Genomic DNA, 26,636 nt, shown 5'->3' on the forward strand with positions numbered 1-26,636 from the left:
GAATATTCCCAATTCTTTCTCAGTGACCACATTACCTTTTCCAGCCCCAACTGCGAGGGCAAGACCAACATTCTTTCAGTTTAAGACACAAAAAAAACATATGACGTAGATCTGCGTCAAATTCCTGACAATTCGGACATTAGGATTTAGTATTGTTTGAGCTAGCAGCCCATTTATAAATTTGCTCTGCAGTACAATGAGGGGGTACAAAAGGGGGTGGTGATGGATGGAGCATCTGAATCAATCATAGACTCACACCCAGTCAAAAGATCAGGGTTTAATCCATCATCATTCTTTAGCCCACTCATCCACCCCAGTTCAGACATGGCCATATGCAAATCAGTCTGACCCTGTGCCTCATGGGAACAGTCCAGCCCGAACTGCCAAGCCATGTCTTCCCTGGACCGGAAACAAGCTTCAGAGGGCCGGTTTCGGGCATTCCAGCCGTCTTCAGCCCCACTTGCTTGAATCCAGTGTCAAAGTGAGCAAAGGGCTCACGTCTGAGCATACCCTGCCACACTTATGGCGGCCAAAAGCAATCCGAAAGGGGGTGGTGATGGATGGAGCATCTGAATCAATCAAACACTCATACCCAGTCAAAAGATCTGGGTTTAATCCATCACCGTACTTTAGCCCGCTGTGCCACCCCAGTTCAGAGATGGCTATATGCAAATCAGTCTGACCCTGTGCCTCATGGGAACAGTCCAGCCTGAACTGACAAGCCATGTCTTCCCTGGACCTGAAACAAGCTTCCGAGGACCGGTTTCTGGCATTCCAGCCGCCTTCAGTCCGGCTTGCTTGAATCCAGTGGCAAAGTGAGCAAGGGACTCACGTCTGAGCATACCCTGCCACACTTATGGCAGCCAAAAGTGGTACGAAAGGGGGTGGTGATGGATGGGGCATCTGAATCAATCAAACACTCACACCCAGTCAAAAGATCTAGGTTTAATCCATCACCGTACTTTAGCCCACTCTGCCACCCCAGTTCAGACATGGCTATATGCAAATCAGTCTGACCCTGTGCCTCATGGGAACAGTCCAGCCCGAACTGCCAAGCCATGTCTTCCCTGGACCGGAAACAAGCTTCCGAGGACCCGTTTTTGGCATTCCAGCCGTCTTCAGCCCGGCTTGCTTGAATCCAGTGGCAAAGTGAGCAAGGGACTCACGTCTCAGCATACCCTGCCACACTTATGGCGGCCAAAAGCGGTACAAAAGGGGGTGGTGATGGACCGAGCATCTGAATCAATCAAACACTCACACCCAGTCAAAAGATCCAGGTTTAATCCATCACCGTTCTTTAGCCCACTCTGCCACCCCAGTTCAGACATGGCTATATGCAAATCAGTCTGACCCTGTGCCTCATGGGAACACTCCAGCCCGAACTGCCAAGCCATGTCTTCCCTGGACCGGAAACAAGCTTCCGAGGACCGGTTTCTGGCATTCCAGCTGTCTTCAGCCCGGCTTGCTTGAATCCAGTGGCAAAGTGAGCAAGGGACTCACGTCTGAGCATACCTTGCCACACTTATGGCGGCCAAAAGCGGTACAAAAGGGGGGGTGATGGATGGAGCATCTGAATCAATCAAACACTCACACCCAGTCAAAAGATCTGGGTTTAATCCATCACCGTACTTTAACCCACTCTGCCACCCTAGTTCAGACATGGCTATATGCAAATCAGTCTGACTCTGTGCCTCATGGGACCAGTCCAGCCCGAACTGCCAAGCCATGTCTTCCCTGGACCGGAAACAAGCTTCCGAGGACTGGTTTCTGGCATTCCAGCCGTCTTCAGCCCGGCTTGCTTGAATCCAGTGGCAAAGTGATCAAGGGACTCACGTCTCAGCATACCCTGCCACACTTATGGCGGCCAAAAGTGGTACAAAAGGGGGTGGTGATGGACAGAGCATCTGAATCAATCAAACACTCACACCCAGTCAAAAGATCTGGGTTTAATCTAAGCCTTGGCGTAGTTCGCGTAGCCGCACTCCGCGAGCTACGCAAAGATGCACTTGCACTCCGCGAACTACGCATAGCTCCGCGAGCATGCGTAGTAGCTTGCTTGACCCGTTCGCAAGCCATTTTTCGTCTTCGGGAGCGCCGTGGAACTCTGGAACCTGCTCGACACCACATCTCCAGACGTCGCCTTCCTCACTGAAACATGGATGAACGCCTCCTCAGCGCCCGACATCGCCGTCGCCATCCCGGACGGATACAAGATCACCCGGAGAGACCGCGTCAACGAGACAGGAGGAGGCATCGCCATCGTCCACAAGAACACCATCCGCATCACGACCAACTCAGAAGACACCCTCACAGCCGCTTAACATCTTCACTTCCAGATACACACAACCCCAAGACCACACTCAGAGGCACCCTCATTTACAGACCCCCAGGACCTCGCACACAATTCAGCGAAGACATCGCAGACTTCATCAGCCCGCACGCCCTCGCCTCCGCTGACTACATCCTCCTAGGGGACCTCAACTTCCACCTGGAGAACAACAACGACAACACCACCACCACCCTGCTGGACAACCTCGCCAACCTCGGACTCATGCAACTGGTGAACACCCCCACCCACTACGCCGGACACACGCTTGACCCAGTCTTCTCCTCCAGCAAGTACATCTCCTTCAGCCACTCCACCAGACTCCACTGGACAGACCACAGCTGCGTCCACTTCAGCTTCAGAAAGACCACGACTCACCACCACCCGCAACAGGTTCCCCGCAGGAACTGGAACAAGATAACCACCGACCAGCTCACCACTTCACTGAGCCAGAACCCGCCCGCCAGCTCAACGGACCCCAACCAAGCAGCCAACAACCTCACACAGTGGATCACTAATTGCGCTCGCCCAACCAGCCTCGACCACTCGCAGTCCGGCTTCCGCGCCAACCACAGCACCGAGACCGCCCTCATCGCAGCCATTGACGACATCCGAGCCCTGCTCGACAACTGGGAAACAGCGGCCCTCATCCTCCTGGACCTCTCCGCAGCATTCGATACGGTCTGCCACCGCACCCTAGGGCAGAGCCTCAGCAACATCGGAATCCAAGAGAAGGCACTGGAGTGGATCATCTCGTTCCTCACCGGAAGAACCCAGAGAGTCCGCCTCCCCCCGTACAGATCCAAGGCCACCAAAATCATATGCGGCGTACCACAAGGATCATCACTCAGCCCCACCCTCTTCAACGTCTACATGAGCCCCCTCGCAGCCATCGTACGCCAACACAACCTCAACATCATCTCCTACGCCGACGACACCCAGCTGATCCTCTCTCTCACCAACGACCCAGGAACCGCCAGAACCAACCTACACGAAGGGATGAAAGACGTAGTTGAGTGGATGAGGAACAGCCGCCTGAAACTGAACTCAGACAAGACGGAAGTCCTCATCCTTGGATCATCACCCTCCGCCTGGGACGACTCCTGGTGGCCCCCTGCCCTGGGCAGAGCACCCAAACCAACGGACCACGCACGCAACCTGGGCTTCATCCTGGACTCCTCCCTCTCGATGACCAGACAAGTCAACGCCGTCCAATCATCATGCTTCAACATCCTACGCATGCTCTGAAAGATCTTCCCATGGCTCGCCACCGAAACCAGGAAGACGGTCACACAGGCACTCGTCACCAGCCGACTGGACTACGGAAACACCCTCTATACAGGAACGACAGCCAAACTCCAGAAAAGACTCTAACACATCCAGAGCAGGCATGGGCGGAAAATCCGTTCCGCTCGCGGATTTTGCGGATTTTCGGGAAATCCGCAATCCGCGAGATTTGCGAATTTCCTGCAAAATCCGCAAATCCGCGAGCAGCGGATTTTGCTCGCACTGCTCGCACTGTTCGCGTGAGTTCGCGCCCCGCGAATAAGTGCGAAATTGCAGAAATATGATCTAAGCAAAACTGAAAGTAACTACTTACCAGGTTCAAAAGTTCAGGCACATCATTAGTAGCCATTTCCTGTAGTGCTTCCTGAGGGGCCCCTCCAGAGTTCAGTTGCCAGTTGAAACTATTATGTGACCCTGCTCTGAACCTCAGAATAGTTACACATATGCCACAAAGGTCATGAATTACAGCTAAGGGAGACAAGCAGGAGCCAGGCTGGAAGTTAAAATCCATTAATCAGCCCCTAATTCATTATTGTCAGTTGGGGCAGGGCAGGTGTTGTAACTAATTTTGCAACAATGAAAGCACTTAGCAAGTGCAAAAGATCACTAATCAGGGTGCACTAAGGAAGCAGGTGCCAGCTAAAAAAATATTCTGTGGCACATTAATCAGCCCCAAATTAATTCAGGTCACTTGAGGCAGGGAAGGTGTGCTTTGCTTTGCCGAAAATAATGTACACTGGACAACCAGAGGGTGTGGTGATGAAACAGAGGGTGGCATGGGTGGGCCAGAGGGTGGCATGAGTAGTCAGAGAGTGGCAGTGGTGACAGAGAGTGGCAGTGATGAAGAAGAGTGTCCCAAACAGGTTGGACACGTAGAAACAACAAGTTCGCAAAACTTGCGACCCGACAGGTAAGTTCGCAAATTGCGAAATTGTAAAAACCCTCGCGAACTGGCAGAAACACGGGCGAACACAAAAAAAAAAAAATCCGCAAATTCGCGGGAATTCGCGGATTTTGCGGATTGCGAGTTCGCAAATCCGCAAATTCGCGGATTGCCAATCCGCAAAATCCGCTCATGCCTAATCCAGAACGCCTCCGCACGACTCATCTTGGACATCCCCCGACACAGCCACATCTCAGGACACCTGAGAGACCTTCACTGGCTCCTCATCAGCAAGAGAATCACGTTCCAACTCCTCACTCACGCACGCAAGGCCCTCCACAACCTGGGCCCCAGGTACCTCAACAACCGCCTGACCTTCTACACTCCCACCCGCCAGCTATGATCGACCAGCCACGCCCTCGCCGCCGTGCCACGCATCCGAAGATCCACCATGGGAGGAAGATCCTTCTCCTACCTGGCAGCCAAGACTTGTAACTCCCTCCCCATCCACCTCCGCCTGACCCAAGACCACCTCTGCTTCAGGAAGCAACTCAAGACATGGCTGCTCGAGCAGTAGCGGACCCCCCTCCCCCAAGTGCCTTGAGACCCTCTGGGTGAGTAGCGCGCTATACAAATATCCTGATTGATTGATTGATTGATTGCCTGCATGCTCGGGATGTGTAGCACGCGAAGTTACCCATGAGGTTTGTCCTGCCCGCTCGCGTCCCCTTATTTCCGGTCACTACTAACGTGTTTGCGAGTTATTCTGTGCCAGATTGCAGTTTCTGCGTGTTCGGCAACTCGATCTTACCGACAAGCATCCTCGCGCACGCGAAAATGCTATTGAGCGCGCGAGAACTACGCTACGCAGCAGTTTGCGGAGTATTCGACAACTTCGCGTTCTCCGCGGAGCGCGGAGTTGCCGAAACTCCGCAAACTCCGCGAACGGAGCGTAGTTCTTCGCCCAGGGTTAGTTTAATCCATCACCGTTCTTTAGCCCACTCTGCCACCCCAGTTCAGACATGGCTATATGCAAATCAGTCTGACCCTGTCCCTCATGGGAACAGTCCAGCCCGAACTGCCAAGCCATGTCTTCCCTGGCCCGGCTTGCTTAAATCCAGTGGCAAAGTGAGCAAGGGACTCACGTCTCAGCATACCCTGCCACACTTATGGCGGCAAAAGCGGTGCAAAAGGGGGTGGTGATCGAGGGAGCATCTGAATCAATCAAACACTCACACCCAGTCAAAAGATCTGGGTTTAATCCATCACCGTTCTTTAGCCCAGTCTGCCACCCCAGTTCAGACATGGCTATATGCAAATCAGTCTGACCCTGTTCCTCATGGGAACAGTCCAGCCCAAACTGTCAAGCCATGTCTTCCCTGGACTGGAAACAAGCTTCCAAGGACTGGTTTCTGGCATTCCAGCCGTCTTCAGCCCAGCTTGCTTGAATCCAGTGGCAAAGTGAGCAAGGGACTCACGTCTCAGCATACCCTGCCACACTTATGGCGGCCAAAGGCGGTACAAAAGGGGTGGTGATGGACGGAGCATCTGAATCAATCAAACACTCACACCCAGTCAAAAGATCTGGGTTTAATCCATCACTGTTCTTTAGCCCACTCTGCCACCCCAGTTCAGACATGGCAATATGCAAATCAGTCTGACCCTGTGCCTCATGGGAACAGTCCAGCCCGACCTGCCAAGCCATGTCTTCCCTGGACCGGAAACAAGCTTCCGAGGACCGGTTTTTAGGAAATAGGTCTAGTCTGTCTTCCATGACCATGCTCCATTATCACATGATTGAAATGTAGGGTATTTAAGTTCCTCCCCTTCCTGCCTTCAGTGCTTGGTATCTTTAGGCTTTGGGTTCCAGGTTCTGGGTTGTGTTATCCACGTTGCGAGAAAGTCTTGGTTCACGGGCGCGTGTTCGAATTTATTCCCTTTTTGTTTCATTGGTCCTGTTTTTGCCTTGCCCTCCCCGTTTTCTGGTTGTTCCGTTTTTTCCCCTTTAGTTAGGAATAGTTAGGAGTTTCTTAATCCCAACCTGCTCCCCTCCCTCTCTCCTTACCCCCACTTTCCTTCGTTGCTGTCAGTGAGCTGTGGTGTTTTTTGTTTGTGTCTCGAGGGAACCGGGGCTCCGGTCCCCTCGTATCCCGGCTCTTCAGACAGTCAGAAGTACTATTCCCCGAGAGACGCCTGCCGGCGTGTTAGCTGCGTGGATTCTAGCAGCGTCCTCTACTTCCGCATATTGAAAGGCTATCTGCCTCATTGTGTGCCGCTTGGGCGGTTTCAGTCGCGCTGAGAACGGAGGAGCTGCAGATCCCGGAAGAGGGACTCGAGTGTTTGATGTGTCCCCCGCCTTGATTTTAAAACGATATTCAATTACTAAGGACATTATTGGGGTTTTTTATGCCAAAGTACATGGCTTTTTCCCCCTGATAATCCCGTTTTTGGCAGACATTGTCCTCGAAGTGTAATCCCTCATCCCTTATCATTATTTGGACTTTGGAGGCTTATGTTAAAGGAATACTCATCCTACCTGCCGCCAAAAGACCTCCCGAGGATAATCCTGTACATCTCACAAGTAAGGAGGGGTTGTGTTTGGTTGTAGGGTGGAGTCTGACTATGGGAAGGAGGGGTACTCAGTGGAGTTGGACACCGAAGTAATTGTGATTACATTGTCTCACAGGTACAGAGGAGTGGAGGTGGTGGTCGAGTCTCATTGTCCAGTCCAGCACAGGGGTGAAGCTTTATTTGACGTCCCTGGTCTTTGAATTCCTGTACCCTGCCCCGGGCTCGGATGTCCTCTCATGGTTGTCTAATTCATGGCAGGCGTTTGAGTCGGGGTAGTGGATTTGGGCATACCTCGTTCCTGCAGTGTACGGGCCGGTGGAATCCAACAGAATACCAAGCCCACGTTGACATACACTGCCCGGACGAGGTATGGAAGAGGAATTGGGTGGCTCTAGGGGGGGAGCCGAGCGAACACCTACAATGCAGGACATAGTGGGGGCGGTAGCGGCCCTTCAGGCTCAGGTACAGGATTAACAACAGGAAAACTTGGGACTTAAACAGGAACTGGGGGCTGTGAAGGCCAGAGAACAACAGAGAGAGAGGACACAGGCTCCCATTGTCCAACCAGCTACCTTTCAGTATGGAGCGGGGATGGGTCACAGAGCAGAGGGGGGAGTCCCTGTAGCTGTTACTGTTACAACACCTGTTCCTGTTCCCTTGGCCCCCCCTGAGCGATTTATGGGAGACAGCAATAAATACGGGACCTTTATGACTCAATGTCAACTGTACTTTATGTGCAGGCCGACTGCTTTTCCGGATGATAAGGCTAAGGTGGCGTTCACAATATCGTATTTGGCTGGCACTGCGGCACAGTGGGCTATCCCTATTGTGGAAGGTGATGATCCGGTATTGCAAGATTACCTGGCCTTTAAAGAATTAATGAGGGGTCTATTTGCTAAGCATGCTTTTATGCAGGCGAGTGATGCGGAGCTCCTCAAGTTAAGACAAGGCAAACAGGATTTGCTAACCTATGTGTCAACGTTTAATAGGTTAGTGTCAGAGACACATTGGCCCACTGACAAGAGAACCTCCTTGTTTTATCAGGGTTTATGCGACGAATTAAAAGATGTGGTATCCCAGGTGGTTGATCCTCCAGAAGACTGCGCTGCCTTTATAGATCTGGTGGTGAAGTTAAACCACAGGTTGATTGAGAGGCGGGGTGATCGTAGTCGGTTTCAGGGACCCTGGAGGAGTTATACGAAACCGGAAATAAGACCCATTGGGGATAGTAAACCTGCTCCCGAACCAATGGAGATAGGAGGGGTGAGAGGCCCATTAACAATGGAAGAGAAAAGACGGAGGAGGGAATTACATTTATGTCTGTATTGTGGTCAAGGGGGGCACTTTGCCCGAGAGTGTCCTGTTAAACCCTCTGGACAGACTTTCCATAAAAAGGTGGCATGTGTACAGGTGGGTCATAGTCAAGATATAACCAATGGAGTGGGGGGACCTATCAGGTGCTGGGTGTGATCGATCAGGTGCCAAGGCACTTCATTATTCCGGCTCAACTCTTGATGTCAGGGAATAGGCGTGTACCAGTGTCTGTTTTGTTGGACTCCGGGGCGACTGGGGATTTCATTGATATCGCATTGGCGGAAACATTTGAAATCCCATGTCAATATAAGAGACAACCAGAACCTGTGAGAGCCATCGATGGGACTGAACTGACCTCGGGGTCCATTACACGCCAGACAGAACCTGTGACGTTGTTGTGTGAGAATGGGCACTCAGAGTCAGTGGTTTTTGACCTTATAGACGCCCCCTCTTTTGGATTAGTGTTAGGAGTTCCTTGGCTTCAGGAACATAACCCCAAGATAGACTGGGTGCAACGTTTGGTGACGCTGGATTCCAAACATTGCCTTTCACGTTGCTACAGGGAAGCTATTGAACGGATTCATCCCTTGTCTTGTGCTGGGGTGGAGGCGATAACAGTTCCCTCTCAGTATTCCGAATTTCGGGGTGTTTTTGATAAAGTTAAGGCACAGGGGCTCCCTCCTCATCGGTCTTTTGACTGTAAAATTGAATTGATACCTGGCGTTCCTTTGCCTTCTTGCCGCATCTATGCGCTCTCTGAACCAGAAGAGTTACATCTGAAGGAGTACTTGGAGGAGATGTTGGGGATGGGGTTTATTCGTCCCTCTTGTTCGCCTGTGTCATCGGCAATCTTTTTCATTCCTAAAAAGGAAGGAACGTTGAGGGCATGTGTGGACTACTGGGCTTTAAACAAGGCTACCGTGAAGAATAGGTACCTTCTTCCACTTATCCCCGTGTTGTTGGACCAGCTCCGCAAGGCAACCATCTTTACCAAACTGGACTTGCGGGGTGCTTACCATCTCATTCGAGTCAGACCCGGGGATGAATGGAAGACGGCGTTTAAAACCAAATTTGGCCTATTCGAGTATTGTGTGATGCCGTTTGGCCTGTGCAACGCGCCGGCGGCATTCCAATACTTCATTTAAACGAGGTGCTCCGGGAATATCTAGACAGAAGTGTCATCGTCTATTTGGACGACATCTTGATTTTCTCGGAGACGGAGGCAGAACATCATCATCATGTATCTCAGGTGTTACAAAAGTTACAGGATCATCACCTGTATGCCAAACTGGAGAAATGCCAGTTTGGTATTCAGAAGGTAGAATTCCTGGGGTTTGTTATCACAGCAGAGGGCATCCGAATGGACCCGAGAAAGATAGAGGCTATTATTACCTGGCCCATACCATCTACAGTGAAGCAGATCCAGGCCCTTCTGGGGTTCACCAATTTCTATCGGCGCTTCATCTCCCATTTTTCTGATATCGTCTCCCCTTTGACCCGATTATTAAGGAAGGGGGTTCCCTTTGTCTGGTCCACTGAAGTCCAGGATGCCTTCCAGCTTTTGCTGCGATCTTTTACATCGGCTCCTGTTCTGGTACATCCCGATACTGCCTTACCGTTTTTTGTGGAAACGGATGCCTCATTGTGTGCAGTGGGAGGGGTTTTGTCCCAGAGGGATGTGGAAACGGGTCAGATGCACCCTATTGCCTTTTTTTCCAAGACCCTGTTGCCCGCGGAGCAGAATTACACGGTGGCTGAGAGGGAACTGCTGGCAGTGAAATTGTCCTTTGAGGAGTGGCGTCATTATCTCTGGGGTGCCCGACACACAGTCACGATCTATACAGATCATAAGAATCTTGAATTCTTTCGGTCTGCTCGGGCGTTAACACCTCGCCAGATGCGGTGGGTCTTGTTTTTCAACGAGTATGACTTTGTCATTACTTATCGACCCGCCGCACAGCAGATCAAGTCTGATGCCCTTTCTAGGATACATGTGGAAGGGAAGGAGGGGAGACGAGTGAAGGAAGACAGACCTATGATTAGTGAAGAGAAAATCGTAGGGGTGACACACACTGAGGATTTCCCCTCTCTCGTCAAAGGGCATTTACGACAATTGGACTTATCTCCTTGGATGGCTTTACCCCTGGTATCGATGCAGGATGGCTTGTTGTATCAGGGGGACCGTTTGTTTATTCCTCCAGCCTTGAGAAAGATGGTCTTAGAGGGGTGTCATTCCTCCTCGCTGGTAGCACATCCAGGAATACATAAGACGAAGGAGATGTGTTTGCGATGGTTCTGGTGGGACTCGTTGAGTAAGGATATGCAGAGTTATGTGACCGCTTGTCCCATTTGTGCCACTAGCAAACCTACACATGGCATGCCGTCGGGTCTGTTGCAACCCTTAGAGGTCCCTCCCACTCCATGGCACACCATTAGTATGGATTTTGTTACGGATTTACCCCCTGTGTCGGAGCATACAGCCATCATGGTGGTAGTAGACCTGTTCACAAAGATGGCACACTTCATCCCCTTGCTTAAGATACCTACTGCCAGGGAGATGGCTTTGGTGTTTATGTCATCAATAGTTAGGATCCATGGGTTGCCATCTGCGATTGTTTCGGACAGGGGGGCTCAATTTGTGTCTCACTTTTGGACAGAACTGTGTTCAGTGTTGAAGATTGATATACGTTTGTCATCTGCGTACCACCCGCAATCAGATGGTCAGACTGAAAGGACGAACCAGACTATGGAGCAGTATTTGAGGTGTCTTGTGTCGTCCTTGTCTTGTGATTGGATGGTGGCTCTTCCTATTGCGGAGTTTGCATACAATAATAGTCTGCATTCCGCGCTGGGTATGACTCCTTTTTTTTGTGCATTAGGGTACCATCCTAGGGCTTTAGCCATCCAACCTAGTGGGCCTGTGCCAGCCATAGACGATATATGTGGGTCCTTGGGTGGAATATGGGACAAAGCTCGTGAACAGTTACAGGCGACTAAAATCATTATGAAGACTCAGGCGGATAAACATAGAGTCCCTGCCCCATCCTATAAAGTGGGTGATCAGGTGTGGCTGTCTTCGCGTAACCTTAGATTGCAGGGGTCACGTAAATTGCAGCCGAGGTTTGTTGGGCCCTTTGTTATCACACAGGTGATTAATCCTGTGACCATGAAGCTTGTTTTGCCTGATGAGTACAAGGTCCATCCGGTTTTTCATACATCACTGTTGAAACCCTATATACCAACAACACAGGTGTTGCCACCACCCCCTCCCTTATTGATTGATGGAGAAGAGGAATTTGAGATTCGGGCTATACTGGATTCCAAGCGGAGGAGAGGCCGCCTCTTCTACCTGGTAGACTGGAAGGGTTATGCACCTGAGGATCGATCTTGGGAGCCTGCTAGCAGTGTGCATGCACCACGACTGGTTCGTTTGTTCCATAGGCAACACCCCTCTAAACCCCGTCCGGTAGGGAGGACCCTTGGGGGGAGATACTGTTAGGAAATAGGTCTAGTCTGTCTTCCATGACCATGCTCCATTATCACATGATTGAAATGTAGGGTATTTAAGTTCCTCCCCTTCCTGCCTTCAGTGCTTGGTATCTTTAGGCTTTGGGTTCCAGGTTCTGGGTTGTGTTATCCACGTTGCGAGAAAGTCTTGGTTCACGGGCTCGTGTTCCAATTTATTCCCTTTTTGTTTCATTGGTCCTGTTTTTGCCTTGCCCTCCCCGTTTTCTGGTTGTTCCGTTTTTTCCCCTTTAGTTAGGAATAGTTAGGAGGTTCTTAATCCCAACCTGCTCCCCTCACTCTCTCCTTACCCCCACTTTCCTTCGTTGCTGTCAGTGAGCTGTGGTGTTTTTTGTTTGTGTCTCGAGGGAACCGGGGCTCCGGTCCCCTCGTATCCCGACTCTTCAGACAGTCAGAAGTACTATTCCCCGAGAGTCGCCTGCCGGCGTGTTAGCTGCGTGGATTCTAGCAGCGTCCTGTACTTCCGCATATTGAAAGGCTATCTGCCTCATTGTGTGCCGCTTGGGCGGTTTCAGTCGCGCTGAGAACGGAGGAGCTGCAGATCCCGGAAGAGGGACTCGAGTGTTTGATGTGTCCCCCGCCTTGATTTTAAAACGATATTCACTTACTAAGGACATTATTGGGGTTTTTTATGCCAAACTACATGGCTTTTTCCCCCTGATAATCCCGTTTTTGGCAGACATTGTCCTCGAAGTGTAATCCCTCATCCCTTATCATTATTTGGACTTTGGAGGCTTATGTTAAAGGAATACTCATCCTACCTGCCGCCAAAAGACCTCCCGAGGATAATCCTGTACATCTCACAAGTAAGGAGGGGTTGTGTTTGGTTGTAGGGTGGAGTCTGACTATGGGAAGGAGGGGTACTCAGTGGAGTTGGACACCGAAGTAATTGTGATTACATTGTCTCACAGGTACAGAGGAGTGGAGGTGGTGGTCGAGTCTCATTGTCCAGTCCAGCACTGGGGTGAAGCTTTATTTGACGTCCCTGGTCTTTGAATTCCTGTCCCCTGCCCTGGGCTCGGATGTCCTCTCATGGTTGTCTAATTCATGGCAGGCGTTTGAGTCGGGGTAGTGGATTTGGGCATACCTCGTTCCTGCAGTGTACGGGCCGGTGGAATCCAACACCGGTTTCTGGCATTCCAGCCGTCTACAGCCCAACTTGCTTGAATCCAGTGGCAAAGTGAGCAAGGGACTTACGTCTGAGCATACCCTGCCGCACTTATGGCGGCCAAAAGCGGTACAAAAGGGGGTGGTGATGGATGGAGCATCTGAATCAATCAAACACTCACACCCAGTCAAAAGATCTGGGTTTAATCCATCACCGTTCTTTAGCCCACTCTGCCACCCCAGTTCAGACATGGCTATATGCAAATCAGTCTGACCCTGTGCGTCATGGGAACAGTCCTGCCCGAACTGCCAAGCCATGTCTTCCCTGGACCGGAAACAAGCTTCAGAGGACTGGTTTCTGGCATTCCAGCCGTCTTCAGCCCGGCTTGCTTGAATCCAGTGGCAAAGTGAGTACGGGGCTCACGTCTGAGCATACCCTGCCACACTTATGGCGGCCAAAAGCGGTACAAAAAGGGGGTGGTGATGGATGGAGCATCTGAATCAATCAAACATTTTCTTTATGACTCCTACTATTTCTTCTGTTGTTATCTTGATGGTGGGGGATGTGCCATCCTCAGTGATTAGCTGTTCGAGCGTGAGTTGGATACTACTGCTGCTATTTGATGTGTACTGTGCTGTGTACAATATTTTAACGTAATTCTCCCAATCAACAGGGGAGATATTAGCTGCAGCAGGTGGTTTAGTGGCCTTGGTTGCCTCATTTACCCAATTCCAAAATTTCCTTTGGTCCTTAGTTTTGATTATCTCAAAGACTGTCACCCAACGGAGCTCTTCTTCCTGTCTTTTTAGGGCGAATCTAGCCTTCCTGTTGTCTTGTCTGGCAGCTGATATGTCACTCTTCAGGGATTTGTATTCGCTTTCGTTGTTGGCATGGGCTCGTTGCAACTTATTTCATTTACTCTTTGTGGAATTTATAAGTTGTTTTTGCTCTAAAAAAGTAGTTGGGACTGGAAGGTCCTTCGAGGGGCTATTTGCTAGTTTTAATGCTAATTGGTCTCTGAATTCGCTCAGTCTTGTTTCCCAGGAAAGTCCTGTCAAGTAATCAGTGCCATCCAGACGCTGTTCAGAGAGAAGATTATCAACTTCCGCTTCTATTGCTTCACCATTCCATTCAGACCATCTCAGTTTTCTCACATTCCGAAGGTTTGATTCCCTTCCAATCAGGGCAGTAATCGGGCGGTGTTGCTGCCTAAGGGCAATCTTGCATGTTAGAATTGCATGATCGCTGTCTAAAGATGGTATTATCGAGAGCTGGCGCGCCAGATGGAAAGCAGTGAGAGATATCCATATATAATCTAAATTAGCCATAAAATGAAGATATATGGGTATATGCAGCTGGTTGATCAGAGGCTAACCTTCCATTAAGAGTGCGCAGGGCGGATTGGTTTAATTTTGTTGCTAATTTTATTTCATTGGGTTCCTTCCGTTGGTATTGGGACTTTATCTCCGGGATTGCCCACTCTTCATTTACTGATGATATTTGAGCGGATTGGGTGGGATCAATGTCCATTAGGTGGGAGTTGACGTCACCCATTACCAGCCACAGTTCATTTGGGAATAAAGCTTCAAGATTATTTATTATAGGAAGCAAGTTGCTTAAAGTAGTCTCCCGACGAATTTTTGCGGGATGTAGGTAGACACAGCCGAGGATGATTTTTTGCTTTATTTTTCCCTTAACATGGCTCTTGATCCCAATGCTGAGGAAAATGTAGTCACCTTCGCTGTTATAAAGTGTCTCTAATTTTGCAACCAATGTATTCTTTACGGCGATCAGCACGTCCCTGGATGCATGGCCACCTGCTGTAGATGGAATAGCAAAGGATTCGGCTACAGTGAAATCTTCCCCGATGGTATTCTCCAGGGCCCAGGTCTCTAAAATGGCGAAGATATCATTTGACTTCCGGAGGTCCGTGGTTAATCGGCCTATTTTCTCTTTTGTTAGACCCTGGATGTTCCAAGAGCAAATATTTAAGCAACAGGCTGTGTCCTATTTTCGTTCATTTTCGTGCTGGATTGTCTGTGCACTACCCTAAGGCCTTGGAAAGCCATGACCAGTCTTGGGATGTGTTTGATTTGAAAACGCATTTACGTGGTCCACCTGCTGATGTGGCTATCACTTGAAGCGGGCAGTCAATCCAGGGTGCTGCTTTTGATTCCTTTCTGTGGCCGCGTAGCATCGGGGGTAGCTGCTGTTTGCTCCCTTCTAAATTTAAGTCGGGACTAATGTTGTTGGTCAATAGGGGGTCAGGGGTATTTTTAGAAAGGTCGGATAGTTGATGGTGGTATAAAGGCTAGCTTGAATACCCCATTCGCTCAGTTGCTTTACGTTCTTGGATAGTGTTGCAGCCAGTTCTGGGTTAAAAAAAGTTACCAGAGTTGACTCATTTTTCTGACCCATTAGCAGGATCTATAAAAGCCACTGTTTCAATGTCCACTGAGTTGACACTTTCTAAGCCTGGAAGATGCTGGCATAGCTTTAAGATATTTCCCCTGTTTAGAATATACCATTGACCCTGGGATTCATATTCCGGGTATAGTAGTACTTATTCGTGCTGTAACTGTGTGGGGCGAGACTCTTAGTTATTGGTATTGACTTTGTGTGGTTGTGCCCGATTGGGGCTACAGGTTGGACGATCTGTTAGGGGTTTTTCATTGCCTGGGTACTCTGGATTTTATTGAGTAATTGGCTTTAGAATCAAGGAGCAGTTGCTTGTTAGCGAATTCCTCGTAGCTAGTTCTTGGAGGGAGGGTGTCTTGTTGTCAGGTCCAGCATCCTCTAGTTTTCCGTCTATTCTCGGGAGTACAATTTGTGTGATAGAAGTTCTTTTTATTTGTCCTCGGTCTTCAATGATAGATGTGCTTTTTCCGCTGGTGATGGCAGAAGGGCTTTTAATAGCGAATTTAATAGACTTGTCATTTTGAATTAGATGATTACTGCAAATTTTTTTATTATTACTGCTATTTTTAGGTACTTTATCCTCCTTTGATTCTAATAGTTTCTGCGTGAAATTTAGAGATGATTTCGGGTTTACAGTGATATCTTATTGCAAGTCAGTAATTTTTCTGGCTCCTCCGCCCAATTTCTAGGGAGGTCCCTTGTGTTTGTTCCAAGCCATTGCAGTAATATGTTGCTCTTTTTTTTTGCTTTGTTTAGTTTCTTCAGTTTTTTTCTTGTTCTTTCTGGACCTCGTAGTTCCTTCCTTCTGAATTTGTTTGGTATCAATTAAAGACATGGAAGAACTTATTGTGATGTGCGACTGATCAACATGTATATTTATTGTGTCATTAAGTCGTTGTTGATCCTGTTTTAAGCTATGATGATTATCACTAGGACTAACTGAGTTGTTGAGATTTAATTTTGGTGTTCGAAAAGTTTTTTGGGTTTGAAATTGAGTCGGAGAACTTGTTTTCTGCGATATAGTTTGAGACTTTGTCCTTAAATCTTCTATTAAAGTAGTCATTATTTCAGGCAGGGACTCAAGTTTTTTTATTAAAGGCTCACAAGTACAGTTGATCTGAGTGTAATTTGGATACGAGATTATATTTGCAGGCAGTTCCTGACTTAAATGTGCTGCGGAGGTGTAATTTTGGCCTGCATTATGTTGGGCTCTTCGTATCAGTGCATTTAGCTTTTCCAGTTTAGAGTCTAAACCCAATATAGAGTCTGCTAATAGTTGAAGGATGGTTATCTGTGTCTCCAGTTTGTCAGCATGCATATGGGCAGCATTAGCCATGGAATGCAAGGCTTGGATGGTAGCTGCAAAAAGCATTTCAACTTTAGGCTTGAGAAGACCTTTGTCTAAAACCTGCCGGGTGGAGATTAGTTTCATTTGAACGGTTGTAGACGAAGGGCGAGTTAATAGATAAATTAGTTTGATCTTTTTGAAGATTTCTGTTAGGGTCATAGTTGAGGCAGTAGTCATTAATTCCAGTTTTAACATTGCTAAAATTTGTAGTTGAGGCTATAGGTGGGCTTACTTTGGTCAACGCCTCGGGCGGGGCAATATTGCTGAAAGGAGTAAGATGAGGTACCCCATTAGGAATTGGGGTGGATGTTTGTGATAAGAAATCAAGGCTACGTTTTTGAGTATAGTCATTTGATGTGCCCTTTGTCAAATTTGTCATATTTTCATGCAGGAATAAACTTTGCTGGGTTAAAAGCTTTGATGATTGAGGCGAGGAATATGACGATGAAATCCAAATTGTAGAGTCAGCTGAGGTGCATGCCATGGTTTTGGCATTATCTTTCTCTTTTCCCAGCTGAGCGGATGAGTTTTCTTTCTCTAAGTCAGGGGCGGTGACAAAGCCATTATCGTGCAATGGAACAGGGAGAGCTGACGTTGGCATGGGTGGTGACACATCAGTCGGTTTGCATATACTTGAATGCATACAATAGTCTTCTGGGGGAGGGAGGGGAAGGGGTGATGATGAAGAAAGGAGGGATTGACTGCCCGGTATGTTTGCTGGTACGGTAACAGAGTCAGAGACTATGGACTTGCGGCAAATAGTTATTTCAGGATAGAGAGACATTAAGTTAGAGGGAACTGAAAAGTTTATAGATTGTTGTTGTGTTTTCATGTTATTATTTTGTTGGGATTGGGAAGCAGCGTTGTTTGATTGGCCGATCCGGGGAAATGGTCTCTGATATCAGCAGTTCCACTACTTTTGACTTTTGGCGAATGTGAAAGACTAGCTGTTTGCGCCGTTTGCACAGAAAGGCTGATTGGCTTGATTTCGTCCTTGGGGATTTCCATTGAGCCGCTTGAGAGCTTTTCGGCAGCCTCTTTTGTTCGTTCTGGTTGCAATTGACAGGATGGGGATTGGTGACCACGGCCTGCCTCCTGGGGATACAGCAGTTTTGATTTCTGACGCTTGTCATGATGAGATGTAGCATATGCTACAGCAATCGTGGTCTTTGTTTGTGTAAAATGCAAAAGGATTTACATGTAATACTTTTTTTAAGGGGAAGCCAAAGCAACTTACTCAGGGAGAATCTGACTGACTGATATTTGGGAATCCTTAACAAAAGACAAGCTGCAGCATTTTGCACTACCTGTAGTGTATACAAAACAGATTATGAGGTTCCCAAATAGAGTGCATTTCTGTAATCCAAGCAATACTTTACTAATATTTGAACGATGTACTTCATGCAGATTCTGGAACAAATTCCAAGAGGTTTCTAACCAACCTCAAAGGTTAATTCTTTTTTTTACACTTCTAGTGTTCGTCCCTCTCCTGGAGCATGCTATCTTTACCATACCTTTGACTGGATGACTTATATTCTTCTGCTTCTTATATTCAGGACACTATTTTTTCTATTTCTTTCAATAATACTGCACATTCATGTTTTTTTGAGTATCCCTCTTGTGTTGCTTCCCCACTGAAATCTCCACACCCCAAGCTCTCCTTGTTGCCCACTACCTTAACCTCCAACTTAACTGTTGCTTTCTTCACCAGCCTGCTCAGGTTTGTCTCTTTTTATTTTTACTTTTACAACGTCCCCAAACTCCCCTCTAAATCCCGCTGCTGCTCCTGCTGCTCAGTGGCACTTAACCCACCTCGCTTTGACTGCTCTAAGGTTGCTCATCCCTCTCTTTTTAATATTTCTTTTTAGGGGGCATAGCTTTACAAGTGTTGCCAGGCCACTCCTTGTTTTGAAATAAGCATTTTGGAAACATTTTTATGTTTTTAATTTAATTAGCTTTCCCACAAGGGCATCTGACATCTTGGATCGATCGATCGATCAATCAATCAATCAATCAATCAATACTTATATGGTGCAGCTTATCACCTGTGAGGATATCCAGGTGCTGGGATGCTGGGTTTAGTCAAAGAGCCTAGTCTTGAGTTTCTTCCTGAAGTCCCTCAGTGAGGGTGATGTTTGGAGATGGAGGGTATGGAGAGGGTGGGCATTCCAGGACTTGTTTTGAGATGAGAGAAGTAGCATCCTCTGCTGTGGCTACTGCGGTTGCAAGGTGTCTTTGCCAGGGTGAGGGACTTGGGGCAAAGATTTTCAGATGGTTCATGGATGTTCAGGCAGTGTTTCATGTGCTGGTCTATGGTCGTGGAGGGCTTTGTAGGTGTGTATCAATAGCTTGAATTGGCATCTTTTCTGGATGGGGATTCATTGGAGGTTTCTCAGGTGCTGTGTGATGTGGGTCCTTTTAGGTAGAATTAGGATCAATATGGCTCCTATTGTCTTATCATCTGGAGCCTTCTCATGATTTTAATGGTGGTACTTCTGTACAGTGCTTTGCAGTAGTCAAGACAGCTGGTGATTAGGGCTTGTGTGACTGTTTTTCTAGTGCTTGTGAGGAGTGATTTGAAGGTTATTTGGCGCATGCGGAGAGAGTGAAAGCAGGCAGAGGAGGTGGTGTTGATCTGTTGTTCCATAGTGAGTTTGCTGTCCAGGATGATGCTGAGGTTGCATGCGTGGTCTTTTGGTATAGGGGTGGGTCTGAGTTCTAGGGGCCACCAGGTGCCATTTCAGAGGGAGGAATTGTTGCCAAAGATCAGCAGTTTCCCTCCAGGTGTTCAGTGGGTTAAAGGTTGACGGCCTTGTCCAGGACTTTGGTGGGGAACAGAAGCAGCATGATCAGGTGGTAGATCTGGAAATCACAGGGGTCTGTAGAGGGTTTTTTAAGGAGCGGTCTGACCTCAGCATGTTTCCAAGCATTGGGAAAAGTGACTTTGGTGATAGATGCATTGAGGATGGTGGTGAGTTGGTGGCTGATCTTGTTGCTTTACAGGTTGAAGAGGTGGTGGGAACATGAGTCGGTGGATGCTCCATAGTGGATGGAGCTAATTAAGGCTGTGATGTCTGGTTTATTGAGCTGTTCCTATGAGGTGAGATGGTGGTTCTGGGCAGTTTCCCTAGAAGTGGGGAGGCTGAAGTAGTCAGTGGTTTGGGGGTCAAAATTCCTGTAGATGATGGGTATCTTGATGTAGAAATGATTTGCTAGAGAGTCGCAGAGTTCCTGTAAGGGAGAGATCAGGTTTTCGGTGGCTGCTAGGCAGGAGAACCGGGGAGGAGTTCCTTGGTGTGGTTGGGTCTAGCCTCAATGTGGTACACAAGGGCCTCCCTGTTCCCGTCTTTGAGTTGATGGTGGTATTTGTTGAGGGCTGACTTGAAGATGGCTTGGTCTGTGTCATCCTTTCTAGTTGTTTGCAGCTGCATTTCATTGCGCTGGGATGCAGAGTGTACCAGCTGGCTCGTTTGGTGGATCTGAAAGTTTTGGCTGGTGTGATGGGGACAACTTGTACGGCAGCATTGGTGACCCAGGTGTTGAAGTTATCAACTGCCTGTTTCAGGTTGGTGGTGTTTGGCAGGGTGGGGTTAAGGGTGTCTATCCATTGGTTTTGTGTTACTTTGCTCTAGCTATGGAAGGAGGTGCTAGGAGGGTTGAGAGTAATGCAAGGTGGTCCTGTGATGGAGAAGTGGATGATGGAGTGATCAGACTAGGTGAGTTATCTGGTATGGCTGTATTTGATTCTGTTGCTGGACGTGAAGATAGGGTCTAATGTGTATCTTATTCTGTGTGTGGGGTCTGTGGCCAGGTGGCTGAGGCTGATGTTATGCATTTGTTCTGAGAGTTCGGCAAAGTTCATGTTTGTGGGGTCATCCAGGTGGTAGTTGAGGTCTCTGAGGGCGGTGTAGTGCTTGGATTTGATGACGAGTGGGGTGTTGAAGTCTGTGGATGGTGTAGCAGAGGTAGGTTTGTGTTCCTGATGGTCTGTAGGTAAGAGAGTCTTTGATGGTTGTTCTGTCATCTGTGTGGAGTTGGAAATTTAGGTGTTCCATGATCGACAAGGTTTAATCTTTGGTGGTGGTGCAGCGTATTGATTCCTTGTATATGATGGTGATTCCACCTCCGTGTTTGTTGGTACAGCCCCTGTGTTTAATCTTGTAGCCATTGGGCATCATGGTAGTGATGTCAGGGGTCAACGCAGGGGTGAGCTATGTCTCTGTGGTGAAGGTCATGACAGAGGCAAGAGTCTAGATGGTGTCCCAGACATCAGCAGCCTGTTTGCAGAGCAAGCTGGCATTGATCAGGTGTCATCGGAGTGGTTCTGGGGGGTGTCGGCCAGTGGGGTGGGAGTTCCCCTGGGTTCTGCCAGGGCAGGCAGTCTTAGGTTGCAGGTTGGCAGGTGAATGGTCCTGCTGTGGTAACAGATGTTGTAGCATACAGGGTCCAGGGTTTGGAGCTCTTGCAGCGTTGGGCTGGGTGGTGTTAAGGGTGTATGTCCATTGGGTCTGTGTCACCTTGCTCCAGCTGTCGATGAAGGTGCTGGCAGGGTTGTGGGTGATGAAAATGGTCCTGTGATGTTGTAGTGAATGATGGATTGATCAGTCCAGGTGAGTTCCGTGGTATAGCTGTATTTGATTCTGTTGCTGGACGTGAAGATAGGGTCTAGTGTGTGACCTGCTTTATGTGTGGGGTCTGTGACCCGCTGGGTTGGGCCGATGTTATGTATTCATTCCAGGAGGTCAGCGGAGTTTGTGCCTATGAGATCATCCAGGTGGAAATTGAGGTCTCCAAGGAAGGTGCAGTGCTTGGATTTGATGGTGAATGGGGGGATGAAGTCTGTCATGGTGTTGCAGAAGCTAATTTGTGGTCCTTGAGGTCTGTAGGTGAGAGTTCCTTTGATGGTTGTTTTGTCATCGGTGTGGAGTTGGAAATTCAGGTGTTCCACGATCGGCGTGGTTTCGTCTTCGGTGGTGGTGAAGCAGATTTATTCCTTGTCTATGATGGTGATGCCACCTCTGTGTTCATTGGTGCAGAACCTGTGTTTCATCTTGTGGCCATTGGGTGTCGTGATGGTGATGTCAGGGGCCAACACAGGGGTGAGCCATGGCTCTGTGGTGAAGGTCACAATCGAGGGCAAGAGCGTAAATGGTGTCCCAGAATTTGGTGGCCTGTTTGCACAGCGGTCTGGCATTAATTGGGAGGCATCAGAGTGGTTTCAGGGAGGGTTGGCCAGTGGGATGGGAGTGACTTGCGTTTCGACGAGCGTGGGCTGTCCTAGGTTGCATGTGAACTGGCATCAGTGGCAGGTGAACAGTCCTGTTGTGGAATGAGGAGATGTGAGGCAGCAGTTGGTGCGGTGCCCTAGGTGCAGTTTTTGGAGATATGCTGCGGAGTACTTATGGGTGTCCAGAGGGCCAGGGTGCCTGGTGCTTGGCGTGGTCCAGTTGTGAACAGGCACAGACAGGCTTGCCTTTGGCGTGGTTTAGGTGCACCCGCTGCACATGTCTGCCATTAACATTAAGTAGCTCCTGGGAGGGGCGCTGGGGAGGTGGAAGGTATGTAGCTGGAAATCGTCATTGAAAAATGGTGAGCAGGAGAAAACGGTGAGTGGCACTGAGCCTGGAGCCTACGGCACAGGAACTTAGGAGGGTTGATGGCTGACAAGGCTGGCTGACAAGGAATGAGCAGCCTAGCGGGAGGAAGGAGGTAACAGAGCAAGAGGAGCTGGTGAAATCCTGCTCAATGGGGCCACCATAAGTAAGTACTGGGAAGGGGAGGGACTTCGAGGAGGCAGGAGGCAGGATGTGGGAAAATGGCACGGGAAAATGCAGAGCAGGAAAAAATGGTGAGCAGCACTGGCCTGGAGCTTAGGGCATAGAACCCTAGGAGGGATGATGGCCGACAAGGCTGGCTGGCAAGGTTGACTTCCAAGGCAGGAGTAGCCTAGCAGCAGTGGGAGAAAGTAGGCGACTGGCATCAAGGGGAGCTGGTGAGGACCTGCCCAATGAGGTTGTGATATGTCTTCCATTAAGTAGGTACTGAGAGGGGATGGGGCACTGGGGAGGCAGGGAGCGGTAAAACAGCAAGCGGGAAAGCACAGTGAGTGGCACTGGGCCTGGAGTCTAGGGCACAGGAACATAAAAGGACTGACGGCTGACAAAACTGGCTGGTGAGACTGACTTCCAAGGCAGGAGCAGCCTAGAAACCTAACTGCCAAGCAGCAGCAGGAGGAAGGAGGTGACTGACAGCAAAGGGAGCTGGAAATCAGTAAATTAATACAAAAAAACAAAATAACCAACCTGTCATGATGCATGTCAGGTGATTTATGCATAAACATACATGAATAGACTGCTCTAGTATCATGATGCTATGTTTGCACATACATCATTTCAACTTTTTTTGCCTATGATTTTCAGCATTAATGAATAACCATTATTTATTTTTCTTTTGACCATTTCTGAACAGCATTGACAAGTAACATTGGCAAAGATTTGCAGAATGGGTCTGCATTCGCAAAGCAAACAGGCAAGACTTATTGGCTTTGCCGCGCTTGTTTATAAATTTATTTAGACATTTTCTGCCCAGATTTATTTTCAGCAGTGCAGTGCCTACAAAAGTGATGAACACCAGTGAAAAGTCATGATTTCGGATTTAATTTTCAGAGCAAAGCTTTTTTTCTTCTAGCAACTGGCCATGAAGTAACACAAAGTAGCACTATGCACTGCTTTTCACTACTTTACATCAAGGCGGCCTCCGATGGATGCAACATGGGTGTTCTCTTGTAACCACCCATAGATTTTGATGCATAGCCCTATCTACTTACATTTGTAGACAGGACACTGTACCAAAAATGTACACCTTATCATAGCAAGTGTAATGTTGGAGAAAAGTATTTTCTCCAAACATTTCAAACTTTAAATGTGTGCAGCATTCTATAGCACACATATAAAATTGGAAAAGTTTGAAACTATATCTAAGCATAGCATCTGATTTCGTTTTTGAAGTAACTGTACTCCAAATTTAGAAATGTCTACCACCCCAGCGGACATCTTTCACCTTTGCCAAGAACAACTGTCACAGTGGTTCCGGACAATGTATTAAAAATTTGACGGGTGGCACAGGTAAGTTCCCCTAGGACCCCTTCCTCAATTTGAATGTTAAGAAAAGTTTATTGAGTGTTAGGCAATGGTCATCAGGAACACAATCAATTTTGCTTTAGGAAAATGGACTGCATTTAACAAAAACAAAGTTGACTTTTTCAAAAATACGTTCACAGGCAGGAATGTCTGCTGACACCCCAACAGACCACCATCCCTGTGATGGCATCCAATCATAGTGAGCTGCAAATGTATGACCTACCTAATGAATATAGATGAGGTAGAGCAGATTGCAACCCACTACAATTTGGAATTTTATGAACTAACCTATTAGTACATATGTAGGTTCTAAATATTCCTTTTTTTGCAGAAAGTGAGTTCACAATTTACAACTGCTTTTGTAAGTGGAAATTTCATTCATCAGGCCCTTTGCCCTTAAGAGGTGATTATTAATGAATGTTAAATTCTAGTGGCCAGCCATGGAAGTTGTCTTTCTTCAGTATGTGTTAGATCTCACTACTTGACACACCTGATCATTTATATTATTTTCATTGTTAGTAAAGGTATATTTATACAGCAGAAAAACTTTAAGAAAGTTAATGCGTTTAACTGATCAATTGGCATGGATTCTAAGTAAAATAGTACAATATCAAGCAGATGCATTGGCTATTGGTAAGTGAATGTAGTGAAAATATTGAAGTGCATATATAAGATCTGCAATAAACAACATAAAATCTTAGTAGGCACCAGATGTGCTAATAATGCAGTTGTTAAAAGAGTTGTAATTTGCGCACAGATTTTTACCAGATGCATTCATATTTTGTGAACTGCACTATGCACCAAGTTGGTTCACAAAATACTGAATCGTTGTAAGTCACAATTTGATCTACTTCATGTCATAAATTGAGACCATCTATGATTTGCTGCCATTCCAGTGTTGGTGGCCTTCTGAGGTCATCAGACTACCATGTCAATGATTGTTTTTAAATAAAGCATTTGTGTCCTTAAACATGCAGTCTTTTTCCCTTAAAGGATACAGCAGTACATTAAAAAACTGAAATGTTTTAGAAACTTTTTATTAGGATTTAACAGTGGTCCCATGTGCAACTGCCAACTCCTAATAAATGTTTTCTTTTCAATATTCACAAAGGGTAAGTGGTCCCTTGGGGCGCCCTTCCAGTTTGTGAATGAGTTAGCCGTATGTCGGCTGGCGACGGGTCGGGTAGGTGCTGAGAGGTGAAATACTACAAAAACTCCCATGAAGATACAGGTTGACTGACGCCCAATCCCATGGAGTAATTCTCCATGTGATTCTTAGGTCACATCGAGGAGCAGATCAACTGACTAGTTGTAGCTAAACTGCAGTTAATCACAGCACAAGCCCGCTCTTCTCACACTGGGGGCTAGTATCCCCCCAAACACTTGCACATTACACTTCACTATTTATTACTGGTCCTGAGGAAGTGCCAAGGATCATCATGACTGTTTAGGCACAAACATGTCGACCTGATGGTTTTAGTTACCAGGGGCACATTATCCCCCATAGGCATAACGCACAACCTTTTGGTTTTTTAGCATGGCAAGGGAAACAACACAATAAAATATTTCTTCCCTTTAGCATCCCTTAGACATTTTTATTGTTCACACACACCTTCACTGTGCAGATAGGACCCACTCCACACATCTGCATTCATCGAAATGGCTGTTCTACTAAAAAGATCTCTGCTAAAGCGACCCTTTGGGGGATCCATAGGGCATTGCAGTGCCGGCTCGACAATGAGCAAACGCCCAATAATGAAGTATGACATCCTTCGGGGTGTGTGAGGGAAACAGGAGACAAAACTTCTTTTTCCCCCTGATAAGTGGATCCTAGACCTAGGCCTATCCTTTTTTCTCTTTTCCATTCTCCTCTCTACCTCACATATCGATGCGAGGTTGACATTTTAGCACCCACATCGATGGACCAGTGACCCTCATTTTGGTTTAAAGTGGCATTTTGAGTCACATGTACATCAAATAGGAATTGTGATTTCCTAATTGCGATTCTTTCCAAATCGTAAATCGGATTTCCTAATGTACAACTTAGGTATAAAGGAAATATTGATTCAAAATAGATTCCCAAATTGACCTGCCTCATAAATTTTTAATAAAGGACGTCCCAATTTGTGACTTAATTGGAATTTCAGCCATGACAGGGAAGGTGGCCTGCTGTGATTGGTTTTTGATAAAGCAAGTTTTCTTTTTAAATGCAGCCAGTTTCCCTAAAGGAAAACGGGATGCATTTAAAAAGAAAAAAATGAAATTTTGTAGTTTCATTTTTTAAGAGTGGACAGTGGTCCATGGGACCACTGCCGAGTCTGATTATTCTTTCCATTCTCAAAGGGGATTTGGAATGGGTTATCACCAACTCCTGCAAGGAGTCAGTAAAGTATTAATACATCCCATTCAGATTTAGTATTTGGAAGGGATACCCAAAATGTCGTATGGCTTATACTTTCTCTGTAAAACATCCGCGCTTGTTGGACAACATAAACATCAGAACTGACTCCAAACACACCATACGGATATGTTGGCGTTAGTCCTGCTAGCTCACAGTCCACCATCTGTACCCCTAACCTGACAAGGTAAGAAATTGATTGTGCAACCTCAGAACATGACAACCCTGACTACCCAAGGAAAGCATGGTAACAGATCTAGAACCTTTACATTTGGTTACTCATGCATACCCAAAGAGATATACAAGAAACACACCACCT

Source organism: Lissotriton vulgaris, chromosome 12 (assembly GCF_964263255.1).
Source record: "Lissotriton vulgaris chromosome 12, aLisVul1.2, whole genome shotgun sequence".
Lineage (NCBI taxonomy): Eukaryota > Metazoa > Chordata > Amphibia > Caudata > Salamandridae > Lissotriton > Lissotriton vulgaris.